Below are 22,717 nucleotides of genomic sequence, written 5' to 3' on the forward strand. Positions count from 1 at the left end.
ATCTATCAAGAAACTTTTATGAGATTTTTTATTTTTTAATGTAACTTTCGAATTTAGAGCCGAGTTCAAGTTAAAATCAAGAATTGACTACATTGCCAAAATCCGGGAAACATATTTTTTAAACAGCCTATTTGTTGGTTTGATCGTAAAAGATCAACTTTATCTAAAAGCGTTTTATAAGCATTTCCCGTAGAATGATGGACTACCATCAACAAGCATCTTGAGAAACGTTCAGTTCTTGGCCTATTTTAGACTTTCTTTTTCAAACTTAATTGACATGCATATTCCTAAATAAATTATTCACTACGTCTATCATTAAATGTAATTTAGGAGGAGGATTGATTTCTATAATTAATATTTTCCTTTATTTTTCTCTGAAAAACAAATTGTAGGTTGTACACAATTTTTATATAGCTGTATATCAGATTTCTTTTATCCAGACTTTGTCCAAGCTTCATAGTTTTTTTAAAATATTCTATTTTTTTTTTGAATGGCCTTGTGTCAAAAAAATATAGGGACTGCTTTTATTTTAGCTTATACTATTATGATTTTAGTATTCATTATTGCAAGTCTAGTTTTTATGTGAATTATATTTTATTTTTACATAGCTTTAAAAATTTAACAAAAACTGCTTATAGTTTTTTGTTTGTGGTAACTTCTATTATAAGGGTTGCGTGGCACATTGGAAATAAGGCTTTCTTTGCTTCCTTATCTACTAACTCATTACCCAATAATCCTGAGTGAGCTTGTATCCAAATAAAGACAATTTTTTTGTTATATATGCTAAGATTTACCAGAACAGCTCTAATTTTGAAAATGATTAGATAGTTTTAGTTATGTCCATTACCTAGAGTTTGTATGACTGATCTAGAGTCCGACAGAATTAAAGTATTAAAGGAAGTATTGGCATTGTTTACATATTCTGAAGCCTTTAGTATAGCCAATGCTTTTGCCGTGAAAGAAGCATTTTCAATTTAGGGATAGTAAATACACATCCTGTGCCCTGTGCAGTCTTAGAACCATCTGTGTAAACTTGTAATTAGTTTAGAAACTTGTTAAGAGTGTCCATTAATATATTTTTATTTGCCATAACATAGTCTGTAAAGTTGGGTATTAAAATACGTGGTTCAAAATTATTGATTCCATATGGTAATCTATAAAACCAATACCCATTATTTTTCTCTATAAACTGATGGATATGCTTAGTATTTACGTAGGCTTCCGCTAACGGTGGACTACTTTTGTTAATCCAATATTTTATTGTTATATTGGATACTCCAAGCCTATGTATTTTTTAAATAAGGAAATTATTGCAAAACTAAATTTTTAAATAAAAATATTCTAATTTTCTGATTTTTAGAAAAGACCATAGCAGTTCAACATTTTCAACATTTTCTTGTTCACCATTCGCTAGTCCGATTAAAAATAATTTCCAGACTCCAAAGCCATTCATATTCATAGGTATACATACTATTTTTATCATACGTAAGACGTTTTTCCTTTCGATTTTCATTTCCGCTTTCTTGCCACAGCTGTAGTAGTAAACAAACTTTTAAAAATCCTACTCCATCATACTATCTATGCCGATTTTTATATGTATTTCATCGACTTATTCCGTTAATGTTTTAGCACGTTTTATCAAACCACTTATTATTATAAATTATACAGGGTGTTTCAGAACTATGGGATCAACTTCTGGGGTTTGTTCAGTGCAACAGAAGAATCCATTTGAGTATAGGAACCCATGTCCGGAAATGCGTCAATACGCCACTACGGCCCTAAGACGCGTTAAAATTTATAAAAAACATTAATTACCTAAATAGGATCTGCTGCATTTATTTTTACCTTTTGTACATGATACCATAACAACAATTGTTTAAAATCAACGCTTATCAATATCAATTCTCAAAGTCATGTTTAAAAATTTTATAGCTAACAATTTTTAAACATTTATTGCTAATGTAAAACTTTACCAATCAAGAATTGGCGGATATGCATTTGGCATACGGAGCAACAAACTGAAATGCACGAGCAGCATCGCGGTGATATCGTTGAACGTTAGCCCGAACGACAGCATCCTGGATACAAAAAGTTTATTGCGGTTCATCGGCGGCTCGCTGAGACAGGCATGTTTAAGACCAAGATGCATGATACTGGTGTTGCTCGAACCGTAAGAACGGTCGAATCTGAAGAAGAGGTGCTTCAGCGAGTTGCCGATGAACCATCAAATAGCACACGTGACGTTGTTAAGAATATAAATACGAGTAACGCTTCTGTCTGGCGGGTACTACACGAGCAACAACTCCATCATTACCACTTCCAGAAAGTTCAAGGTATGACTACAGCCGATTATCATCCTAGAGTTCAATATTGTCGATGGCTTCTGGATCACATCATTGCACAACCAAATTTTTTACGATATGTTTTGTGGACCGATGAAGCCTTTTTTTAGAAGAGACGGTATTTTTAATAGTAGGAATAGCCATGTTTGGGACGAAGAAAATCCTTATGCAATTTTTCCAAGAAAACATCAGAATCGTTGGTCTGTCAACGTATGGGCAGGCATTGTTGATGATTATTTAATTGGGCCATACCTTCTACCGGAACGGTTAACAGGACCTATTTATCTGCGTTTCTTGGAGGAAGTTCTCGTAGAACTCCTTGAAAATGTTCCACTAAACGTTAGACAGCAAATGTGGTTTCAGCATGATGGAGCGCCGGCTCACTTTCCTGTACAAGTACGCGAGTATTTGCCTCAGCGGTTTGGGCACCGTTGGATTGCCAGAGGTGGAGCAGTTTCTTGGCCTCCTAGGTCACCCGATTTAACGTCGCTCGATTTTTCCTTGTGGGGACATGTAAGTCTTTAGTCTACGAAACTCCAGTAGAATCAGAGCTAGACTTAATTGGACGAATAACAGCAGCATTTGAAATCATTCAAAACGAGGATCAAATTTTTCGTGTAGTCCGCCGAAATCATGTGCGGCGTTTAAATCGGTGTATTGAGGTTGGAGGAAGACATTTTAAACAATTGTTGTGATGGTATCATATACAAAAGGTAAAAATAAATGCATCAGATCCTATTTAGGTAATTAATATTTTTTCTAAATTTAAACGCGTCTTAGGGCCGTAATGGCGTAGTGACACATTTCCGGACATGGGTTCCTATACTCAAATGGATTCTACTGTTGCACTGAACAATCCCTAGAAGTTTGATCCCATAGTTCCGAAACATCACTGGCATTGTTTTAATTTCAAAAAATTCAACTTTAGCTATCCTTTTAAATTAGGTTCAAAAAGATGTCGGTTGTTAGTAGCAACACGCAATGTGCTAGTAAAACTCTGAATAGCTCTACTAGATAAGGATAAGTTTATTCCCATTGCTTGGTTTCTCCAAATTTGTCTTTTTTACTCCTTTAGGAGTAAAAAAGACAAATTAAGTTACGCAATTCGATTCTTAATTAGATACAGTTTCAACCATTTTAAAATTCCGAATACTTCCACGGAAAAAAATTAAATTTGGCAAAATGGTTTTTATTTTTGACCAGCTCTATTTTAACAGATACCAAAAAACTGAAAGGACTTTTTCATTGTCACTTTTTGTGCTTTATAATTTGATGTATAAATAGTTTATGTCCGACGTTTCGTCTCCGAGTCATCATCATCAACTTTTATTTTTTATATGGACCGAAAAAAACTACACCCTCTGTATGAAAGCATATTTAAGGACAATTACAACGATGTATCGAACGAAATTTTGATATAACATAAATACTAACATAAGTCATTAAATAACAAAAACAAATTAACTAAGAAAACACTATTAAAATAATTATCTAAAAGTACTGAACACAATAAATGTCAAGATAAACGTTTGAAATTAATTTGTTTATCTCGTTGGAATGAGTGAAAATTGTTTTTCCAGTACTTACTCGTGTAGGGCATACTTGCCAATTCTGTATTGAATATAAACAAGTCATATTAATAAGAGGTAACTTATGTCGTTATTAGCATTAAATTCTTGTTATAGTAAAAGCTAATATCAAATGTAAAAAATGCTTTAGTTAGTTAATCCTTGCTCTTTTTTAATATGGGTAAGCGCTTTTTGAATGAACACTATGACATAAACATCAAATTTTCATAAAAAGTGACTTTTTGACCATAAAACTTTTTTAAAGATTATGTGTCATTAAATAGTTTTATACACAGGGTGTAGTTTTATTCGGTCCATATAAACAATGAAAGTTGATGATGATAAGTGAGGGATGAAACGTCGGATTTAAACTATTTATACATCAAATTGTAAAGCACATAAAGTGGCCAATAAGAAAGTGTTTTCGGTTTTTTGGTATCTGTTAAAATAGAGCGGGTAAAAGATAAAATGTATGTTCTTTTGGTAACGTTCTAAGACAATAATGCGTCAAGTAGTTTTTGCCGATAATGGCCCATAAATAAAATTACATGACAACAGTATCTAATAAGTATTGTGGATTGTAAATAGGCGTGAGTTTTGTGAAATAATGTCGCAACTATTGTTTCAAGCGAACGAATTGTTTCGAGATTGGTGCAAACCATCTCAAAAACCTCTCAAGAGAAAATGTTACTGTTCAAATTTCCTACTAAAATAATGGTTTGGGGAGCAATATCTCAATGCGGTGCTACTCCTCTCTGTATAGTTGATGACACTGTTAATAGTGGAAAGTATGTTCATATTTTAAATGGTATTCTTCTTAAAACGGCTCATGCTTCATATCTAGAGCCTTTATACCCAAGATGTCATACTTCTCCCTATACTCAAGCTTGGATGCAAGAACAGCAACTGACAACAATTCCATGGCCAGTAGCTTCACCAGAGTGTCCTTAAAGCTTAGTTCCATTAAAACTATATGGGGATTAATGAAGATTAAAGTGAAATAGCAGCTCCATGAAATGAAGAAGATTTTGATTCGTTTAGTTTTACAGACCCTAAACCAGCAGTATGGTACTTAAGCGGCCCACTCACGAGCGAGCATGTTCGTTAACATGCTCATCAACGTGGTTGGTGACAACAAATTTGTTGGTGTGGGGCTAAGTTGCGCAACACGCTGCCAAGTTGCCGGTTTTTGGAAAATATCGAAAAACCGCAATGAGAGCCGAGCATGTTGCAGCTTGTGTACCGCTGTGTCAGGTTGCCGACGTCAGCGTGGTTAGTCGTACCCAGTATTGCGAAAAGGACACATTAAAAAAATGTCTTTCAGCGACAATAAAGAGTTCTGGAAAGAGTTTATAGAACTTTATGAATCCCTGCCTTGCTTGTGGAATATAAAAGACAAGCAATATTCAAACAAACATCTGAAAGAGGAGGGAATGCAGACAATGGTAGAAAAATGCAAGTCTATTTTCCCTGATGCGGATAAAGAATTTGTAAATAAAAAAATAAAATCTTTACGGGCATCGTTTCGAAGAGAAGTCAGAAAAGTAATCAAGTCAAAAGGAACGGGGACCTCACCTGATGATGTATATGAACCTTCTCTTTGGTATTAAACTAATGTTCGATCCCAGGTTCGATCAAAATTTGCAATTGTGTGTGGCTACCGCAACAACATGTTGAGGAGCATGTTGACGAACATGCTCGCTCGATGCTCGCTCGTGAGTAGGCCGCTTTACCTATTTTTTTGGTGTATGTGTGAACGTTCAGTTAAGTGTTTAGAATTAAATGGAGGTTGTATATGTAAATGAAATGAATTCAATATTACGGAGGGTTGTTGGGTGGGGTCAGAAATAAAACAGAAACCTGTTTACTTAAATGTCGACGTTTCGACTTATATTAAGTCATCCTGAGGACACTGAAATTGAATCAAGTAATCAAAGAGATAAAACAAAGTAATTTCAAGTACATAAAAAACACTATTAAAATAAATGTTCTTTACGTGTACAAAAATTAAAACAATAAATACAAAAACCACGACACAATTAAAATTACATTCAGGTACAAACCGTTAAAAAAATTTTTATAAAAAAAAATATAAAATTTATTTTTTATAGATTACACCTCTCACCTTAGTCTAGGTTTCTTTAGTTATAATTAAAACACATTTATAATAGGAGCGTAGAATTATTTTTAACATGGGTTAAATTATAGGTGTTATTGTGGGCAAACTAGAATCAACAATAAGCCAAGAAACAAATGTTTTTATTCTTCTGAGCGTTTATTTATTTAATGTTTATGATTCAATGTTATGTTGATAAGTTAAAGATTGGTAGATAAGGAAGATGTATGTACGTTCAAAACCAGAAACTTAATTTTTTAATTCACTGTGAGATCTAAATTTGGGACATACACTCTTTGACAAAAATAAAATTTTGTGTTTTAGTTTTATCTTTTTGGTAATAAATTAATTTAATTATAGTAACTTGCACTTAGATCATCGGTGTCTTGTTCTTTGTTAATACTTTCTTTGTACTTTTTTATATTAACCATTTTTAGTAAAATTCTTTTTTTATAATTTGATTCTTTGCCAATGATCTTAAAATCAAATTGGTGTTGTTGATTTGTTACAGGTTAAAATTGGCATTTTATACTCTTTATTAAAAGCACTGATTACAGTTATATTTTCAAAATAGATATTTTACAAATATTAATGATTGGTACTAGTAATGCCCGCTCTGTAATAGCCTCCCAAGTAACCCATAGTTCTGTTCTCTAGCCATTTCAAATTGCAGTATTCTTTTTTTTAATGACACATTTAGTCTTGTACATTTCAGCTTCATATTGTACTGGTTGTTAATGAAATTTTATTTATACCCTTATAAAACCCGGTTCTGGACTAAAGAAATATTTTAGAATTTAAATTATATCCCATATTGATTATTCCATACTTTATTTAATTATTTTATAACGAATAATGATTAATTGGGCATGTACAATTATTGGGTATGTTGTACTGTTCATAGTACAATATCTGATTTTGGCTTGACCATACCAGATATGCTGGTTGATTTTACTCGGACTGACCTATCTAATTTTTGTCTCTTTTTATCTTATGTAAATATTAGTTTTTCTTGGAAGATAGCAAGAAGTTACTGGTCTAGGGAAAATCGAAATTGATTGTCATAGTGACACATATTTTCATTGCCAACTTCCTTGGGCCATAAATTTAGTTGTTTATTTTTTTATAAAAGGTTTTATGGTACTTATAAAAAAAAGTTAAGTTATTTTCGATTGGCAATACATTTTGTGCGTGATTGCTTAAATACGGGTTTGACCTCTGCGGTCGTTCTTTTTTCCAGACCGCCGTCATGAAGTGAAGAGTGCTTTAGTTCTTTTTGAAATTCGTGTGAATTTTACCCATATGGGGATATAATTGACTAAATGTGATGATAGTAAATCAACTTTTTGGGCGTAATGCTATAATTTGTTTTTTGTTGAATTTACTGGCCTTATGGCGATTTAAAACCTAATAATTTTTCACGTGCCCTCGAACATCGGCAAAATGGCGGTCCTGGTTGGCATTGGCAGGGGACAATTTAATTAACAAAGCTACATAACATGGATTTTGGACGGATTTTTTTTTGTACGGACCTGATTTCTTCATGCCACATGGTACTTTTATTTTGGGGTTATGTACTCTACTGGCTCTAATCTAGAGGAGATTTTAAACAACTGTGAGCTAACGTCTAACCTAGACCACTACCAGAGCTTGGGTATTGTGAAGTGGAAGAGGTGAAGCTTGGAAGCCTGCAGTTTTTCTTTGACTGGGAATTGGATATCTGGGAGAATCTCGAATCTGAAGTAGTCTGCTGTGTGTGGAGCTAAGTGACACAACATAACATTTTTTTTATTCACTTATTTTATTTTTATTATCACAACTTTTATCTTTTGAGTTGAGATACATACATATATGACTTTACAATCTGAGCGGGGTGAAGCCGAATTGTGGTGGTTAGGGGATGTAATTATTTTGCTCATTCAAAGGCTGGATATATTTATATTATTTTGATAATCCAAAGGCCACCAGGTTCGACTGTACTTGTCTCAAAAGTTTATTTAAAATTTTATTGACATTATTTAATCGATGCTAATTTATTATTGAATATTACTGATAAGAGTACATATATATGTGACAAGTGACTCCTGTGAGGTAAGACGCAGCCGGCTTCGTAGTACTACGAGTATATACTTGGGTTATATTATTTATTTTCAAACTACTCCTAAGATGTCAAATTTTCTCAGATTAGCTAGTAAATATTAGAGTAAACTAATAAAAGGGTAATTTTGATTGGGGAAGCTTCAACAGTTAGGGTTGTCATTTTTTTTTTGCTTAGGTCAATGTCCGTGGCGGGATATACCGGGCCAGGTAAATTGTTAGTTTAATTCGAATTGAAGCTTCGTTCCCCAAAAGGTTTGGGTGTAACATAATTTATTTTATTTTGACAACCACACTTTTGATTGTGTATTTTTTTTTTAGATATATTTCTTGTAGATATATTTCTTATAAGCATGGTCACGAATGACAGTGCACCATTCTGGAAAATTTAATTTTATGGCACGTTATCTGTTGACAACTTTGTTTTTCTTGTAATTAGAAACTTAAATGTTGTGGTTCCTTATTACCAACTTAAAAAAAAAATTATTCCTCTTAAAGATAAATAAATTAACATAATTCTCTGTGATAATCAAGACTTAAATAAATTGTTATTTTCTGTTGTTATTTTGTTTTTCACTTGAGTTGAGTAGGTTAGAATATCATAGGTAATTTGGAAACAATAGTGTATACCGACTTGACTTTGATTTTGTTTTCCAAGTTTCGTTTTGAACTTGCCTAAATAAATTTTGATAAATATTGGGCATCCTTTGGGATTATATAAAATCCAAAACTTGGTGGCGCCATACTGATTTTGACATTTATTTGGGTAACTCTTGGGTAGCTACTACCTAAGAAATTTTGGTTCATTTGCTTGAGAAAGAAGCTAGAACCCACATCGGCTTGAGCTAGCAGCATTGTGAAGGATTCCTTCTCTGGGCGTTTCAGGTAAGAGGGGTTAAGTTCCTCCGGGCATCAAACAACTTTTGGAGACCCTCTTAAGGCCATAAACCTTTCACTATTTTTAGTACTTCTTTTCTTTTGATTAACTTGGCATTCATTGGTTCACCATTTCATTTCATTTTGGAAAAAAAAAGTATAACAGATTGAAGGAGTGTTCTGCTAGAGCAGTCTTCCCAGATGCTGCGTAGTTCGTTGGTTTTATGCTTCTTTCGTGTTCGCTAATTCTAGTTTTTAAGTACCTGCCCGTTTGACCCACATACAGACCTTGACAATCAGAACAGGGTATTTTATAAACCACGCCACTTTGTAACTCATTTGGTGTTTTATCTTTGAGTTTTGAGAAGTATTTGTTGATGGTATTTTCATTTTTGAACGCTATTTTGACTTCATCATCAGAAACCACTCCTGTTAGCCTTTCAGACAAACCTTTGACATAAGGAATTTTTGCAAATTTATGGTTTTGGTTTTCTTTGACTTTAATGGGTGTAGGGTTGTTGTTAACGATTTCGTTTAATAGGTAGTTAGCAAAATATCTTTAATTTTGTTAACATTTTTTTGATGAAAACTGGTATGAGATAAGGCTTTTGCGCGGGATTTTAGGTTGCTATACTCCATTTCAGAAGTGTGTAGAGCAATAAAACCTCATTAGGTATGCAAAAGTGGTACCTGGTGATCCACCAATATTTTATGCCACTACCTTAGTTGGGTATTAGTTTTAATGTAAAATTCTTTCTTTTCGTTGATTGCAGGTAGTGCCACCCGGTTTTGGGTCAATTTATGAGTTTTGCCCATTGTTACCCACTGATAAACATTGAAAACGGTTCGCCAAAGGCGTGCAACTGGGACTTGTTTTTTACCTTATAATTAATGTACTTAAATGCTATTTTATTTTAGAAAATTACTTTTGTTTAAATGGAATAATATATTTTTTTCACAAATTTATTGAACATAATATGTAGAGTAAAACAGTTGAAAATGTCACTTTTGGATCTGGCACTTTTTGAACAGTGTATAACAATTTTAAATTATAATAGATTGTAGTCTTCTTCGTCATCTGACGAACTGTCATCACCTCTTGACATTATAATTAAAGGATCGACTGTCTGATCGATGAGGTTGTCAAGATCCCACATTTTGTCCTCTTGCTTAATTACATGCTGGACTGCTTTTCGCCAATTCTCTGGTGTCGCTTCCGTAATGGCTTGATCAAACAGTAGCTTAACATCTTTCATTTTAAAAGTCGTGTTTTGTCTTGCTACAAATCCTTTTACCTGCGCCCATATCAGTTCTATAGGATTTAGTTCGCAATGATATGGCGGTAAGCGCAGTACAGTTATATATGTATATTATATTTTTCGGCTATATCTTCCACGGCGTATTTCATGAAACGAGTTTTGTGTAAGTTTGCTATTGCCAGCAGTTCTTTTTTTATCAAATTTGCTTCAAACGCAATACCTTTTGCAGTCAGCCAATCGATAATTTCTTGCTTTCTCCAACTTGAAGTTGGCGTCTTCTCTATTCGCCGTGAATGATAGCTTGCGTTATCCATAACCACCACCGAATTAGCCGGAAGAAATTTTATCATTTCACCAAAATAGTCCTCGAAAACGTCTGAGTTCATGTCTTCATGGTAATCTCCTGTGCGAGTCGACTCAAAGGTTAGCAGACCTTCTTTTAAAAATCCCTCTTCGCTTCCAATATGTGTGATTATAAGTCTTTTTCCTTTTCCCGAAGGTACTTTAATACCCGTAGACAGGCCTTCTATGAAACCTTGGCGAGCACTGGTTATATTTTTGTCTTGCCACATTTTTTGGACTATATAACCTTCGTTAATCCACGTCTCATCAAGATAAAAAACTTTCTTTTGCTCCCTGCGGTACTGCTTGATACTTCTCAAGTATTGTCGTCTCCAACAAACAATTTCGTCACTCTCCAGTAAAAGTGCTTTGCGGTTATGCTTTTCCCAGGCAAAATCCATATTTTTTAAAGTTTTCCATAAAAGTTTTCTACTTATACGAATACTGTCATCTCGGCCAAGCTCCATTAAAATTTTGTCTAGGGTGGGTATTTCCTTTTTAAAATAAAAAGAGTGAACTTTTCTTCGAATTATACATTTAGCATTTTCATCAAGGACTTTTGTAGGTCGTCCTGGCTTTTGCTTGGGAGATTCCACTTGACCTGCTACTTTTCTTTCCCGCAACAATTTGAAAATGGTGGACTTTCCAATTCCACTCATTCGAGAACATTTTTTAACAATTTCTTGCACAGTAAAACTAGGGTAATCGTGTTTTATGCAATCATGTACATTTAAAATAATAACTTTTTCACTCAGCGATAGTGGAGAATTTTTAGTACATCTTTTCGTTGGACTGAATACCTCCATTTTTTAAATATTGGGATAATAATATTGTGATTACACTACAGCGTAGCAGTGACTACTAACGTTTAAAATATGATTTAAAAGTATTTATAGTCTGTATATATTACCTGACCCCATTTTTGCATGTTACAAAGCGTTAAAAGATAGGTACCTATACAAAAGGATTAAAAGTATTTATTTAGTATTTAATCTCTTTCAAAATAAAGGCATTTAATCCGTGAAAATTAAATTAATAAATATTATAAGTACCTGCGCCTATGAACTACCACGAAATGTAGCCAAACAGAACGGAATTCCCCAGTTTATTGCTCTATACACTTCTGAAATAGAGTATAATTATGTTTAATTTTTGTTTAAATGAGTGATTTAATTGGTAGTTACGAAATCTCTCAGAGAAAATGGGTTTGTGGTACCAATCAGTGATGATTGTATTATCTTCTGTTCTGATTAATAGAATGTCTAGAAATGGAACTTTGTTATTTGTTTCACACTCTGTAGTGAACAGTAATTTAGGGTGGAAGCTGTTAAATGTACTTTTTATGTTTTCTATTTCAGTTTTTGGAATACACGTGGCAATGTCGTCAACGAATCTTTTAAAAAATGGTTACCTAAATTTTATTTTCCCCATACAATATTTCTGTAATTCTGACATATAACTAGATCAAAATATATAGGTGACAGACAGTTACCCATTCCAAGACCATAAATTTGTTTGTAATATATATTATTGAAAGTGAAATAACTGTTTTTAAATACAAACTCTAAAAGACGAAAATTCTTCTAAAGGGATGTTACAGTGGTCTCTGATAAGGTGCCATTTAATTTGGACTATATTTTTAATTAAATCAGTTGGTATGTTGGTAAATAAAGATATTACATCTAATGATATTAGAATAAAGTCATTTGGAATTTTAAAATTTTGCAATTGCGTGACTACTTCAAAGGAGTCTTTTGTGTAGAATTAATCTTTTTCGAATGCTAAGCTAAGTAAATTTGCTAAATATTTACAGAGATTATATATTGGGGAACCTATAAAACTTACAATTATTGGTCTTAAAGGAGTATTTTCTTTGTGTATTTTCGGTAAAAAACACATTTTTGGAGGCACTCCGTTATTGCATTTTAGTTTTTTAATTTGATCTTTTGAAAAGAAGTTTGATTTACACAAGTTTTCTAATAGTTTATTAAGTTTGTTCTAAATAGAAGTAGTGGTAATTTTTGTCAAAGAGTGTATGTCCCAAATTTAGATCTCACAGTGTATTAAAAAATTTAGTTTCTGGTTTTAAAGGTATAGGTGCTTACATCTTCCTTATCTACTAATCCCTAACTTATCAACATAACATTGAATCATAAAAATTAAATAAATAAACGCTCGGAAGAATAAAAACATTTGTTTCTTGGCTTATTGTTGATTCTAGTTTGCCCACAATAACACCTATAATTGAACCCATGTTAAAAATAATTCTACGCTCCTAATATAAATGTGTTTTAATTATAACTAAAGAAACCTAGACTTAGGTAAGAGGTGTAATCTATAAAAAATAAATTTTATATTTTTTTTTAATAAAAATTTTTTTAACGGATTGTACCTGAATGTAATTTTAATTGTGTCGTGGTTTTTTGTTTTAATTTTTGTACACGTAAAGAACATTTATTTTAATAGTGTTTTTTATGTACTTGAAATTACTTTGTTTTATCTCTGTGATTACTTGAATCCATTTCAGTGTCCTAAGGATGACTTAATATAAGTCGAAACGTCGACATTTATTTAAACAGGTTTCTGTTTTATTTCTGAACCCACCCAACAACCCTCCGCAATATTGAAGATATTGGGTCACAAACACGTAACTGATGAAATGAATTGTTTGTTGTTATTTTATAATCAAATAATAAAAATATAATTATACAGCTTAATTATAATTATGCTTTTTTGTTTCGAATAGTTTCTAGACGGACTGTACTTATTAACTGCTCTTTTCTTTAGGACACAATGTTTTCAATACATTCTTTTCACATAAATCACAAATACCTACTTGTTCATCAGCTAATTTTGTAATTAATTTAGTAGGACTTTTTCAAATAGAATAATCCTATAATTTTAAAGATCCTTTACTGTTTTTAATCTTACTTAGTTCATAAACTTTTACTCGACATTATGTACAAATCGCATATTTATTTGCAACATCTTACTGCTTTTCTTCAAACATACTAAACACATTTTTTTTACGATTTTAAGAATGAGTTAATGCGTGATCCTTACGTGATTTTACGTGATTTTGCGTGATTTTACGGCATTTTAATACAAATAATTTGTTTAGACAATAATGCCTTGTTTAAAAGGTTACAAGTAACTGACTGTTAATATGCTGTTAATACAAAAGTTTTTAATACAAAATTTATTGGTTATTTTCTTTAAGGTAGTACTTTTACAGCATGAGATTTAAAATAAATATATTTAGTTCTAAGATTTTAAAAACATATTATGTTCAATCGAGTGTTTAATGATATTTTTTTTACTGCAATATTCAATTAAATTTAATTGATGCTTTTATATAAAAAAATATTTAAATATTTTTTTTTAATTTGAAATACCATTTAATTAAAAAAGAAATAGCCTTTCTAACTTTATAACTCAAATTTGTATTTTGAAAGATAGTGTATAATATGCCACTATAGGCCACGCCTTAGAACATTGAATGCCTAGAATAAGCCCAGCTGTAAACCATAGGCGAGGTTGTTTGAGTTCACCATCTCTCAGACAATGATGTCAAATCAACTTTCCAATTTTTCATACAATATATATTTTTCTTAATCCACTGAATATTTTTTTAATATGTTGCATTTTGTAACAGTGCTCTTTAAAAGTTTCGTTTATTTACTAATTAATACTTTAAGAGTAATCAACAAATTTTTTAGAATATAAACAGATTCATAACAGAAAAGTTAATGAAAAAAAAGCAACTTGGGAACGTAGAATACCTCACTAGCTACGTTTACAATGCGCGGATCTATTAGGTCCATGGATCAAATGATTGACTATTTTTATTTAGTACAAACCTGTTTACAAGGATTAATTTTGAGGGTTAAATTAGTGCAGAATTATCTCTAGGATCCAAATGTTAGTTGAAGGGAGTTTATCAGTTTAAACGAAGAATTATAGAACATCACCTCTAAATCTTTAAAAGTGTTATAGTTATTTAAAAATAATAAAAATTAACTAATAATAATTTTTTAAGGCTTACACTTGTCTTTCTTTTCCTCTTCTAATTTATTTTTGTGTACAAAAGTAAAAATCTCTTAAGTTAACATTCATTAAAATGTCAAACTTGTCATTTTGGTACTTCAAAATAGGTCCTATATAGGTGTTTACAACGAAAAAAAAATTAATTTAATCTACCCTGTTAAAAAGCATCAAATTCGGGTATCAAATTTTAGTGCGCAACCATTTACACCAAGAAAATAGTCCACATGACGTCATTTGATCCAAATATTAAATATTTGGTATACGCGCTGTAAACGTAGCTTATGTTTACAATGCAAGTACCTATCCGGAACACTTTGTGTTTTTTTTTCTAGATATTTTTGCATATGTGTAAAGCTAGCGTCCGATCGTATCCAGCAACCAAAATCTAGAACGCAGCATATGTCGTTTCCCAGCAACCTATTTATAGTCCGCGCCCACTGTTGTTTATCTTATAAGATTCTCAAGGAATTTTAATAATTTTTTATCCAGATATTAACATTCAATAACTGAATTGATTTATGGTGGTTATAAACCTTTATAAACTAAATTTGTTTTTTGTGAAAATTAATTAAAAGGTTTTCAAAAGATTTAATAAATAAAATTAATCTTTTTTCTACAATATATAATCTTAACAATTTAAGATAATTAATTTAATATAATTTGATTTAATCTTAACAATTTAATTATTTAATCTTAACGTATTTAATATTTGTAAGAGCTTGCAAACCTCTAAAAAATAAAATTTTTTGTTAGATGTTAAAAACTATAAAGAGCTTTCCTTATCGCTTAAACGGCTATAAGGAAAATGTTATCCATATCCTTTATACATATAACAACTTAATAATTTTTAATCAAAAAACTTTCGTTTGTAGAGGTTTGCAACCGTCTGAAATCCGTTTAGATGTTTATTATAATATTATAGAAAAAAGTTTAATTCAAATCCTTAAAAGTTAACTTTTCACTATAAACCAGGAGAGTTCCAGGAGATAAGGGCATTATATTGATTAAATAGCAGTGGGCGCGCACTATAAATATGTCGCTGGCAAACGACGTATGCTGCGTTCTCGATTTTAGTTGCTGGATATGGACCGGACATTACCTTATTTTTGCATATATAAATATGCTTATTGCATATTTTTGCGCCATTTCCGGTTCAAATAATCAAAAAATTTGCTAGAATATAATAATGTACGTTTTTTATTAATATTTTCCTAAAAGAAATGAAGGGAAAAACTTAATTTTGGTATCCAACACTCACACTGGTGGGCAAAAGTAGATTGACAACTACTTATTTTTCAAATTTGTTTATATCACGGTTTAGGAAATGATAAATTAGGTGGGACAGTACCTGATTAAAAAACAACGGAGCATATTTGTAATGTTTAATTATATTTAAACTATTTATTCGTAATACCCAATTTTATTTAAAAAAAAAAAAAAAACTAAACAATTTTCAAGTGGCCAAAATTAAATTGACAAACTCAAAGCTTACTAAAATAAAAATAAGTATAGAAAATTTAAAGGGTTTTATTCAATTATCCGTTGCATAGCCTCTATTTCTTCTCACTTCCAACAACCTTTTGGGCATTGACCTAATTAAATTGTCAATATAGGACATGTCAATGGATATCCAACATGCCTTCAAAGCTTCACAAAGTTCTTGTTTATTTATGAAATTTTTACTGTGACGGCCATTTGATAACATTAATTTTTTCTTGGGTCATCCATTGCTTAACGACCTTGGATGCGTGTTCCGGATCGTTATCATATTGAAAGTAGTGGTTGAGTGGCATAACTTCATCAGCGTAAGGTACCATAACATCCTGCAGTATGTCTTTATACATGAAACGATCCATCGTGCCTTCTATCAAGTGTAGTGGACCCATCCCATAGCCCGAAAAACACCCCCACACCATCACGGAATCACGTCCATGCTTGACTGTGGACACCGTATATTTGGTATCATACCTTTGGTTCACAGGACACCTAACATATCTTTTGCCATCCGAATTAATCAAATTGAACTTTGATTCATCACTAAGAATAACCTTTTTCCATTCGGAGACTGTCCAGTGACTATGTTCTCGAGCAAAGCTCAATCGCGTTCGTACGTTTTTTAAACTTAGCAGTGGTTTCTTTGCAGGGCGTCTTGTTTTTAAATCACTATATTGAAGTCTCCTTCTAATGTTACGACAACTAACTGAACCGACACCTTCTTCTTCCAAATGCAGCTTGATTTCTTTTGAAGTTGCGAATGGGTTTTGCTTTTTTCAAAATTAATTTGTCAACACGACTAGTGGTCTTCTTTGGTCGGCCAGTTTTTTTTAGAGGAACAACACTTCCACGGAGATTAAATTTTTTTATTATTTGACTTACTGTTGCCCTTAAAAGAGTAAATTTTCGAGCAATATCCGCCTGTTTAACCCCTTTCCGGTAATCGTCGATTATTCGCATTTTAATATCGATCGATAAAGTTATACCACGTGGCATTGTGAATATTTTTCAAAACTAATAGTAAGGAAAGTCAAATCAACAGAAACCAACGCATAAAACTCAGAGACTGAATAAATATGTTGTTTGTCAATGCAATTTTGGCCACCTAGCAGTGAAACAAAATTATTGGAATTTGATAAAAAAAAATATTGAGAAAAAGTGCAAGCAATTAAAATCTATGGAATTTGTTTCTTCAAACTATGTTGTTTACATTCCTGAACACTAATAAGTTCAACCGGTTTTTCCTTTGCTTCAGATAAAATATATCCATAAAAATGAAATTTGTCAATTTACTTTTGGCCACCAGTGTAGATACTTCACAAATATTTCGTCTTTTATAATATTATAACCTATAAAGATGACATCTAACTCGCCTGTGAAAGGAACGATTTGAACTTCCTTTTTCCCAATATATGTGACCCACTTCAGACTTATAATTTTTCAGCCAAAAAGGAAGTTTTTAGTTTTAATATTAATTAAAAAAACGCACTGAAACCACTCAAAATATGCTTTTAATCGCCAATGTTTATTCTAGTGTATTCAATGTTCTAAGGGCCACGCGCAAATTTAAACAAAGAGGAAAAAAATAGTTAAAAGGGGGCTCATAGTATGAGATCCATGAACGTTCTGATAAATAGAAAACGATTCACATAGCCAAAAATATGAATTGGTAATTAAAAAATATTAAACATTTAAAATCTATCTTTTATTCATTTATTTGCAAAAACTCCTCCGTCGGCCATTTTAAAAGGTAGACTTGTTATATTTTGGTTCAAAAGAAAATTTATAAAATCCACGCCCTCATAAACAAAAAGCCATCGACGTTCTAACAAACAGATAACGATTTACAAAGCCAACAATACAAATTATCTTAAAAGTAATAAATATGCAAGTTACTAAATATTTAAAGCTCCATTTTCAATTTATTAAAAAAAAATAATTTTTGTTAAGATGGCAATCATCTGCCATTTAGAAAATTAAAATTGTTTATCTTCCATCATAAATTATTATAGTTCTACAAGGCACGCCAAATAAAAAAAAAATAGAGTAAAGGGGTAAAAAGGGCGGGGCTAGTATTGGAACCATTAACATTCTGACAAATAGATAGATATTCATTAAAACATAAAGAATAACCATTTATATACGTCCTTCTATTTCTAACCTATTAGCAAGTCTGTTTACATTTCTGTTAAAACGTATCCACTGGTAATTTTGAACTCTGGGACAAACATAGTTTGTATTAACAGTTAACACTATGGTTTATTACCTCTATTTTGGTGCCTTACGAAATATTTGTCTAAAATTCTAACCTAAAAATATATGGCACATGTATGTACTCAAAACTGTGTCTTTAAGGAGCCTAAGAATGCTTGAGAAGTTTTTGCTTACCCTTGTGACTTTTACAAGAAGATTCTGTGTTTGTTCAACCCAAATTCGTACGTTAATTATGTCAACCAGAATAATATATACGCAAGGAATTTATTCCTGAATAAGATTAAAATGAGTAATAACCAAAAACTCGATGAATTTAGAAACAGATTAAAGAAATAAATGAAGAAGTTAAGACCATGAGAACTAGTTTTTTATCCTTACATGATTAAGAACAGTTCTTTTGGCAAAGTAGGCAGAGTGCAAGGAAGACGTAATAGATAGCACTAACAGGAATCTATCTGAAATGTCTGAAAGGCAAAAAAGGTCCTATAATTTGATGTTTACTCGGCCTGAGAATACTTAGCAAACCTGCATAAAACTAAGAATCTTATATCAATGTCTGGTTCCAATTAATATATTGTCCATCAAGAGGTTCTTATGGTATTGGGAAACAAGTCAGAACTAGACGGAGGTAAAAAGGTGTGTAGTGACTCAGATTTAAACATCAGAGCAGCGGGTTAAAGTTAATAATTTAAAAAGGGGGCATAGGCAACAAAATGGTGAGAAAGACATGCCCTTGAAATATGTTAATGGTGTTTCTAAAATAATAGCAAAAATAGCAAAAAAGTTGAGTTATGCTAATGTTTAGTTATGAGATATTGAAGAGACATGGTTATCCTGCAATTCCAGTTGGTTTTTATATCTGAAAACCAGTGAATTTTTTCAAGGAAGGAGGAGTACTTATAGCAGTTCGAAAGGAATTTACTAATAGTAAACTTTTTTCATCATCAAGTAACAGCATTGAACATTTATTTGTGCAAATGAAAATAAAGGAAAATCAGTTTATTTTCGGTATAGCCTATCTTCCTCCTAGGAGTACCTTCGAAAAGTACGTTGCGTTTAGTGAAAGCCTTGAGACAGTATTAAAAGAGTATCCTGAATGCAAGCTTTGTGTTTTGAGTACCCAAATAGTCAAAGGGAATTGTGCTGCTAAAGGACCCCATTTTAGTACAGTCGAGCAGGCTACTTTCGTTTATGGGTTCATATCTTCATCAAGCAAACGCAATTATTAATAAGAGCAGCTCTATTTCACATTTGGTATTATTATAGTACAGGGAAGCTAGGGTTGTACTTCGAGAAGTTTCTTTATTGCCAAGGTACCAACTCACACCTTCCTTTAAAATTCGATGTATTAATAAGCATTTGAATAACAGCTGTTTAAAAGGTGATGGATATATTATATGCATTTCATTTCGATGAATGTTAGTGCTGTTAATGACTTTTTTCTCAGTTTAATTGGGACACCATGTTGATGAATAGGCCACTTGCTGGAACTGAACGAAACAATTATTATTAAGGAAAAAAAGCGCATAGGAATTACTAAGTGGATTGTTTAGTATCTGTGACCAATTTTCTAAGCTTAGAGCTAATTGTAAGGAATTAAAAAGACACTGATACCTAAATTATGTGACTGTTAGAGTCCTTACTTATAGAGATAATGGTAAATAATGTTTTGGAATATATACACGAAAGGAAAGGAATGTGGAATTTCTGACTGCCAATTCAATGAAAAGTAAATGACCACTACTAGGGGGCCGCCATTTTCCGTGATTCTGTCCTTTCGATGTTGATCACTCTGACAAATTTCAGTTGTGCCAATTGTAGGGAAACAAAACTATTAAAGTTTTTGAGAGGTTATGTTTACAAAAACAAAATAGAAAGTTACATTTCACTTCTGCGTCATCCTTCACCCAGTCAACACGTGGTCGTTCATTTTCCTTTCCTTTCCTAAACCCTGTCCTACCCCTTGCCGTTTTCTATAACGTGCATTTAAGTATTAAATTTTGTGAAAGTTATCGATTCGGGAAACAGGGTACATACCCGACAGTTTTCCCGAATCTTCAAATCGTGCTGGCAGATTGCCTAGTAGCAGAGCCAATAACCTAGCAAGCAAGCAAGCAAAGTTACATTTAGTTAAGAATTTAAGATTTTAGTTAAGTTGCTTTGGATCTGTGATTTTTCTTGTACTTTTTTAAGAATTTGGGACACAGTTTCATCAAAATAGTTTTTGGGCTTTTTTTATTTTTGGGCCTTATCCGTTCTTCAAGTAAATCTTCTTTAAAAGTCTGTGTCGGATTCAACATAACTCGGAATTAACAAAATTCTGATCAAATTCCTCCCGACGATTCAAAATCACTCGTTTCCTTAATGTGTATTTTTAGACTAAGCTAACAATTTAAAATACAATTTTCCAAAACGAATATCAGGGACTATAGAAAACGACAAAATACAAACAACAATTTAGATGTTATGTTCATATTCCGAAGATCGGCGTTGACTGGCTACACGAATTCTCTGACACTTTGCTTGAAATAAATCCGAAAACAAGTCTGACTATCAGATGACAATCAGAAATTTGTGTAAGAACATCAAACTTTTGATTTGAAATCGATCAGAAGTTTCTGTACGAACGCGTTTTACCCTATTGCGCATGTTTATTTGTCGAAAACTTGTTTCTTACTGCTGTGAGAACAAACCTAATTTCATTACCTTTATTTAATATATATTTTGTTGGCAACACTAAAAGTGTTCAGAGTGACAACTTCAAAAGGACACAACCGCTATAAAAATGGCGGCCACCAGGCAGTGGTCATTTTTGGGTATCGTGGCCATATGCATGAGCAGTCCAGGTATATTTATTAAGTAAGTCCGTGCTCCGTATAATGAAATGTATAATGTATAAATGAGTTGTATAATGAAATTAGGGCTTTCTCGGGAGAAGAATTTATTAATCTGTTTGCAGAATTCTTTTCACAGATGCATATAGCGATAAAGTGTATTACCATCCCTGATAAAAGTTCTTACATAATAAAACTTTCCTACAGAGTACCATTAACTTATCTTGCCATAGAATCTCTACATCCATGATTTGTGAGAAACTCTCATCCTTCGGAGGTAAATAACCTCATATACATAATAAAGGACCTGGTCCTGATAGTATTCCTTCTGTTCTTATCAAATACTGTCCCTTTATACTTGCTAGGTCACTGTTTATAATTTTAAATGTCCCTTAATAGTGGAGTTTTTCAAAAATTCTAGAAATCAGGTTTTATTGCACCCATTTATAAGTATCCCCATAAGCATTTTTAGTTATATCTTCAGAGTTTTTGACAGGCTAGGCTATGATTTTCTGTTAACCAGACCAAAGGGCCATTTCATCGTCCAAGAGTTTGGATTTCTTCTGCAACTTTTAACTGAACTTACATTTACTGATTTCCTACTGAAATCATTGGAAGAAGGTTGTTACAGGATCTTTCCTCATATATTGATTCACTCCCCCTCTACAGGAGTTAAGTGAATACTAAAAATTTTATAAAAAACTTCTGGGGTTTAACTTCATTTTGCCGTTTTGTAAGATAATGAATTAAGTAGAAACAATAAAACCTTAAGATTTAATATTTATTAAGCAAAATTTACTTTTTTTTTGACAAAAATACGTTAAACAATTATTTTAATAACTGGGGGTATTTTAATAATTGTTTAACTTTAAAATAAATCCAAATAATTATATTAATACAATTTGTTCAGTTGTTTGTATCGTATTAACTATAAATTATCTTTGATTTTTAATAAATATAATTTACTAGTTGACCCGGCGAACTTCGTACCGCCGTAGTTAATACCTAACAATTTAATAAAAAAATCAAAACAATATTACAAAAAGCTAGTAAATATTTATTGTAACGCTTTTTGATACACAGCATTGTTAGTTTTCTTTCCTGGAGCGAAAATAAATAATGTGGAAGGTTTTCCAACACGGGAGCAGGCCACCTACAATTAACCATGTGAAAAACATGGATTTTCTAAATTTATGCCACAAACATTTAATGACTGCCCTTGCGATTTATTTATCGTCATTGCAAATGCAAGTCGCACAGGAAATTGCATCCGCTTAAAATCGAATGGCATGTCGTTCGGAATCATGGGGATGCGTGGAATTAAAACGTCTTCGCCTTTGTAGCAACGATTTGCTGGGAACTATAATCGATTGCTGCATGGTGACTAAATGCAGCTCGATTTGGATTAAACCTGAACGGAACATTTCTACGTTCTTGGTTATTCATATTCCATCTATTCCTTTCAACTTCATTTCGCATCTCGCGTTGCTCGTTGGTTTGACTTGCCCGTATATGTTGTTGGCTTGCA

The 22,717-nt window shown here is 32.2% G+C and overlaps 2 protein-coding genes across 7 annotated transcripts in view; one reads left to right on the plus strand and one right to left on the minus strand.

The window, feature by feature from the left end:
- LOC126733602 (uncharacterized) overlaps nt 1–22,717 on the minus strand; it is a 189,196-nt gene that overhangs the window by 129,374 nt on the left and 37,105 nt on the right. The window lies entirely within an intron of this gene.
- The window catches only part of LOC126733595 (uncharacterized), a 54,757-nt gene that overhangs the window by 25,085 nt on the left and 6,955 nt on the right, over nt 1–22,717 (plus strand). The gene's annotated exons all lie outside the window — the stretch shown is intronic.

Source organism: Anthonomus grandis, chromosome 2 (assembly GCF_022605725.1).
Source record: "Anthonomus grandis grandis chromosome 2, icAntGran1.3, whole genome shotgun sequence".
Lineage (NCBI taxonomy): Eukaryota > Metazoa > Arthropoda > Insecta > Coleoptera > Curculionidae > Anthonomus > Anthonomus grandis.